This window comes from Salminus brasiliensis, chromosome 25 (genome assembly GCF_030463535.1).
Source record: "Salminus brasiliensis chromosome 25, fSalBra1.hap2, whole genome shotgun sequence".
Lineage (NCBI taxonomy): Eukaryota > Metazoa > Chordata > Actinopteri > Characiformes > Bryconidae > Salminus > Salminus brasiliensis.
The window spans coordinates 28,799,184-28,805,571 of NC_132902.1; positions in this window are offsets into that span (position 1 = coordinate 28,799,184).

Here is a 6,388-nt window from a genome sequence, read left to right on the forward strand (position 1 = left end):
TCTCCTCTCCCAGTACTCTCCTCTCTCAGTACTCTCAGTATTCTCAGTACTCTCCTCTCCCAGTACCCTCCTCTGTCAGTACTCGCAGTACTCTCAGTACTCTCCTCTCCCAGTACTCTCCTCTCTCAGTACTCGCAATACTCTCCTCTCTCAGTACTCGCAGGACTCTCCTCTCCCAGTACTCTCATTTCTCAGTACTGTCAGTACTCTCAGTACTCTCCTCTCCCAGTACTCTCCTCTCCCAGTACTCTCATCTCTCAGTACTCTCAGTACTCTCCTCTCTCAGTACTCTCCTCTCTCAGTACTCTCAGTACTCGCAGTACTCTCCTCTCCCAGTACTCTCCTCTCTCAGTACTCTCCTCTCTCAGTACTGTCAGTACTCTCCTCTCCCAGTACTCTCCTCTCTCAGTACTCTCAGTATTCTCAGTACTCTCCTCTCCCAGTACTCTCCTCTCTCAGTACTCGCAGTACTCTCAGTACTCTCCTCTCTCAGTACTCTCCTCTCTCAGTACTCGCAGTACTCTCATCTCCCAGTACTCTCCTCTCCCAGTACTCTCCTCTCTCAGTACTCGCAGTACTCTCATCTCTCAGTACTCTCCTCTCTCAGTACTATCCTCTCTCAGTACTCTCAGTACTCTCCTCTCTCAGTACTCTCCTCTCTCAGTACTATCCTCTCTCAGTACTCTCAGTACTCTCCTCTCTCAGTACTCTCCTCTCTCAGTACTATCCTCTCTCAGTACTCTCAGTACTCTCCTCTCCCAGTACTATCCTCTCTCAGTACTCTCAGTATTCTCAGTACTCTCCTCTCCCAGTACCCTCCTCTGTCAGTAATCGCAGTACTCTCAGTACTCTCCTCTCCCAGTACTCTCCTCTCTCAGTACTCGCAATACTCTCCTCTCTCAGTACTTGCAGTACTCTCCTCTCCCAGTACTCTCATCTCTCAGTACTGTCAGTACTCTCAGTACTCTCCTCTCCCAGTACTCTCCTCTCTCAGTACTCGCAATACTCTCCTCTCTCAGTACTTGCAGTACTCTCCTCTCCCAGTACTCTCATCTCTCAGTACTGTCAGTACTCTCAGTACTCTCCTCTCCCAGTACTCTCCTCTCCCAGTACTCTCATCTCTCAGTACTCTCAGTACTCTCTTCTCTGTACTCTCAGTACTCTCCTCTCTCAGTACTCTCAGTACTCTCAGTTTTCTCCTCTCTCAGTACTCTCAGTACTCTCCTCTCCCAGTACTCTCCTCTCTCAGTACTCTCAGTACTCTCCTCTCTCAGTACTCTCCTCTCTCCTCTCCCAGTACTCTCCTCTCTCAGTACTCTCAGTATTCTCAGTACTCTCCTCTCCCAGTACTCTCAGTACTCTCCTCTCTCAGTACTGTCAGTACTCTCAGTACTCTCCTCTCCCAGTACTCTCCTCTCCCAGTACTCTCAGTACTCTCCTCTCCCAGTACTCTCATCTCCCAGTACTCTCCTCTCCCAGTACTCTCATCTCTCAGTACTCTCAGTACTCTCCTCTCCCAGTACTCTCCTCTCTCAGTACTCTCAGTACTCTCCTCTCTCAGTACTGTCAGTACTGTCCTCTCCCAGTACTCTCCTCTCTCAGTACTCTCAGTATTCTCAGTACTCTCCTCTCCCAGTACTCTCCTCTCTCAGTACTCGCAGTACTCTCAGTACTCTCCTCTCTCAGTACTCTCCTCTCTCATTACTCGCAGTACTCTCGTCTCTCAGTACTCTTCTCTCTCAGTACTATCCTCTCTCAGTACTCTCAGTATTCTCCTCTCCAAGTACTCTCCTCTCTCAGTACTCGCAGTACTCTCAGTACTCTCCTCTCCCAGTACTCTCCTCTTTCAGTACTCGCAGTACTCTCCTCTCTCAGTACTCTCCTCTCTCAGTACTATCCTCTCTCAGTACTCTCAGTACTCTGCTCTCTCAGTACTCTCCTCTCTCAGTACTATCCTCTCTCAGTACTCTCAGTACTCTCCTCTCCCAGTACTATCCTCTCTCAGTTCTCGCAGTACTCTCCTCTCTCAGTACTCTCCTCTCTCAGTACTGTCAGTATTCTCAGTACTCTCCTCTCCCAGTACTCTTCTCTCTCAGTACTCTCAGTATTCTCAGTACTCTCCTCTCCCAGTACTCTCAGTATTCTCAGTACTCTCCTCTCCCAGTACTCTCCTCTCTCAGTACTGTCAGTACTCTCAGTACTCTCCTCTCCCAGTACTCTCATCTCCCAGTACTCTCCTCTCCCAGTACTCTCATCTCTCAGTACTCTCAGTTCTCTCCTCTCTCAGTACTCTCAGTACTCTCCTCTCCCAGTACTCTCCTCTCTCAGTACTCTCAGTACTCTCCTCTCTCAGTACTGTCAGTACTCTCCTCTCCCAGTACTCTCCTCTCTCAGTACTCTCAGTATTCTCAGTACTCTCAGTATTCTCAGTACTCTCCTCTCCCAGTACTCTCCTCTCTCAGTACTCTCCTCTCTCAGTACTCGCAGTACTCTCGTCTCTCAGTACTCTTCTCTCTCAGTACTATCCTCTCTCAGTACTCTCAGTACTCTCCTCTCCAAGTACTCTCCTCTCTCAGTACTCGCAGTACTCTCAGTACTCTCCTCTCCCAGTACTCTCCTCTTTCAGTACTCTCAGTACTCTCCTCTCCAAGTACTCTCCTCTCTCAGTACTCGCAGTACTCTCAGTACTCTCCTCTCCCAGTACTCTCCTCTTTCAGTACTCGCAGTACTCTCCTCTCTCAGTACTCTCCTCTCTCAGTACTATCCTTTCTCAGTACTCTCAGTACTCTCCTCTCTCAGTACTCTCCTCTCTCAGTACTATCCTCTCTCAGTACTCTCAGTACTCTCCTCTCCCAGTACTATCCTCTCTCAGTACTCTCAGTACTCGCAGTACTCTCCTCTCTCAGTACTCTCCTCTCTCAGTACTCTCAGTATTCTCAGTACTCTCCTCTCCCAGTACTCTCCTCTCTCAGTACTCTCAGTATTCTCAGTACTCTCCTCTCCCAGTACTCTCAGTATTCTCAGTACTCTCCTCTCCCAGTACTCTCAGTACTCTCAGTACTCTCCTCTCTCAGTACTGTCAGTACTCTCAGTACTCTCCTCTCCCAGTACTCTCATCTCCCAGTACTCTCCTCTCTCAGTACTCTCCTCTCCCAGTACTCTCCTCTCTCAGTACTCTCCTCTCTCAGTACTCTCAGTATTCTCAGTACTCTCCTCTCCCAGTACTCTCCTCTCTCAGTACTCTCCTCTCTCAGTACTCTCAGTATTCTCAGTACTCTCCTCTCTCAGTACTCGCAGTACTCTCAGTACTCTCCTCTCCCAGTACTCTCCTCTCTCAGTACTCGCAGTACTCTCCTCTCTCAGTACTCGCAGTACTCTCCTCTCCCAGTACTCTCCTCTCTCAGTACTCACAGTACTCTCAGTACTATCCTCTCAGTACTCACAGTACTCTCCTCTCTCAGTACTCTCAGTACTCTCCTCTCTCAGTACTCTCAGTACTCTCCTCTCTCAGTACTCTCCTCTCTCAGTACTCTCAGTACTCTCCTCTCTCAGTACGCTCAGTACTCTCCTCTCTCAGTACTCTCAGTACTCTCCTCTCTCAGTACTCTCAGTACTATCCTCTCAGTACTCTCCTCTCTCAGTACTCTCAGTACTCTCCTCTCTCAGTACTCTCCTCTCTCAGTACTCTCAGTATTCTCAGTACTCTCCTCTCCCAGTACCCTCCTCTGTCAGTACTCGCAGTACTCTCAGTACTCTCCTCTCCCAGTACTCTCCTCTCTCAGTACTCGCAATACTCTCCTCTCTCAGTACTCGCAGGACTCTCCTCTCCCAGTACTCTCATTTCTCAGTACTGTCAGTACTCTCAGTACTCTCCTCTCCCAGTACTCTCCTCTCCCAGTACTCTCATCTCTCAGTACTCTCAGTACTCTCCACTCTCAGTACTCTCCTCTCTCAGTACTCTCAGTACTCTCAGTACTCTCCTCTCCCAGTACTCTCCTCTCCCAGTACTCTCATCTCTCAGTACTCTCAGTACTCTCCACTCTCAGTACTCTCCTCTCTCAGTACTCTCAGTACTCGCAGTACTCTGCTCTCCCAGTACTCTCCTCTCTCAGTACTCTCCTCTCTCAGTACTGTCAGTACTCTCCTCTCCCAGTACTCTCCTCTCTCAGTACTCTCAGTATTCTCAGTACTCTCCTCTCCCAGTACTCTCCTCTCTCAGTACTCGCAGTACTCTCAGTACTCTCCTCTCTCAGTACTCTCCTCTCTCAGTACTCGCAGTACTCTCATCTCCCAGTACTCTCCTCTCCCAGTACTCTCCTCTCTCAGTACTCGCAGTACTCTCATCTCTCAGTACTCTCCTCTCTCAGTACTATCCTCTCTCAGTACTCTCAGTACTCTCCTCTCTCAGTACTCTCCTCTCTCAGTACTATTCTCTCTCAGTACTGTCAGTACTCTCCTCTCTCAGTACTCTCCTCTCTCAGTACTATCCTCTCTCAGTACTCTCAGTACTCTCCTCTCCCAGTACTATCCTCTCTCAGTACTCTCAGTATTCTCAGTACTCTCCTCTCCCAGTACCCTCTGTCAGTAATCGCAGTACTCTCAGTACTCTCCTCTCCCAGTACTCTCCTCTCTCAGTACTCGCAATACTCTCCTCTCTCAGTACTTGCAGTACTCTCCTCTCCCAGTACTCTCATCTCTCAGTACTGTCAGTACTCTCAGTACTCTCCTCTCCCAGTACTCTCCTCTCTCAGTACTCGCAATACTCTCCTCTCTCAGTACTTGCAGTACTCTCCTCTCCCAGTACTCTCATCTCTCAGTACTGTCAGTACTCTCAGTACTCTCCTCTCCCAGTACTCTCCTCTCCCAGTACTCTCATCTCTCAGTACTCTCAGTACTCTCTTCTCTGTACTCTCAGTACTCTCCTCTCTCAGTACTCTCAGTACTCTCAGTTTTCTCCTCTCTCAGTACTCTCAGTACTCTCCTCTCCCAGTACTCTCCTCTCTCAGTACTCTCAGTACTCTCCTCTCTCAGTACTCTCCTCTCTCCTCTCCCAGTACTCTCCTCTCTCAGTACTCTCAGTATTCTCAGTACTCTCCTCTCCCAGTACTCTCAGTACTCTCCTCTCTCAGTACTGTCAGTACTCTCAGTACTCTCCTCTCCCAGTACTCTCCTCTCCCAGTACTCTCAGTACTCTCCTCTCCCAGTACTCTCATCTCCCAGTACTCTCCTCTCCCAGTACTCTCATCTCTCAGTACTCTCAGTACTCTCCTCTCCCAGTACTCTCCTCTCTCAGTACTCTCAGTACTCTCCTCTCTCAGTACTGTCAGTACTCTCCTCTCCCAGTACTCTCCTCTCTCAGTACTCTCAGTATTCTCAGTACTCTCCTCTCCCAGTACTCTCCTCTCTCAGTACTCGCAGTACTCTCAGTACTCTCCTCTCTCAGTACTCTCCTCTCTCATTACTCGCAGTACTCTCGTCTCTCAGTACTCTTCTCTCTCAGTACTATCCTCTCTCAGTACTCTCAGTATTCTCCTCTCCAAGTACTCTCCTCTCTCAGTACTCGCAGTACTCTCAGTACTCTCCTCTCCCAGTACTCTCCTCTTTCAGTACTCGCAGTACTCTCCTCTCTCAGTACTCTCCTCTCTCAGTACTATCCTTTCTCAGTACTCTCAGTACTCTCCTCTCTCAGTACTCTCAGTACTCTCCTCTCTCAGTACTGTCAGTACTCTCCTCTCCCAGTACTCTCCTCTCTCAGTACTCTCAGTATTCTCAGTACTCTCCTCTCCCAGTACTCTCCTCTCTCAGTACTCGCAGTACTCTCAGTACTCTCCTCTCTCAGTACTCTCCTCTCTCATTACTCGCAGTACTCTCGTCTCTCAGTACTCTTCTCTCTCAGTACTATCCTCTCTCAGTACTCTCAGTATTCTCCTCTCCAAGTACTCTCCTCTCTCAGTACTCGCAGTACTCTCAGTACTCTCCTCTCCCAGTACTCTCCTCTTTCAGTACTCGCAGTACTCTCCTCTCTCAGTACTCTCCTCTCTCAGTACTATCCTCTCTCAGTACTCTCAGTACTCTGCTCTCTCAGTACTCTCCTCTCTCAGTACTATCCTCTCTCAGTACTCTCAGTACTCTCCTCTCCCAGTACTATCCTCTCTCAGTTCTCGCAGTACTCTCCTCTCTCAGTACTCTCCTCTCTCAGTACTGTCAGTATTCTCAGTACTCTCCTCTCCCAGTACTCTCCTCTCTCAGTACTCTCAGTATTCTCAGTACTCTCCTCTCTCAGTACTCTCCTCTCTCAGTACTCTCAGTATTCTCAGTACTCTCCTCTCCCAGTACTCTCCTCTCTCAGTACTCTCAGTATTCTCAGTACTCTCCTCTCCCAGTACTC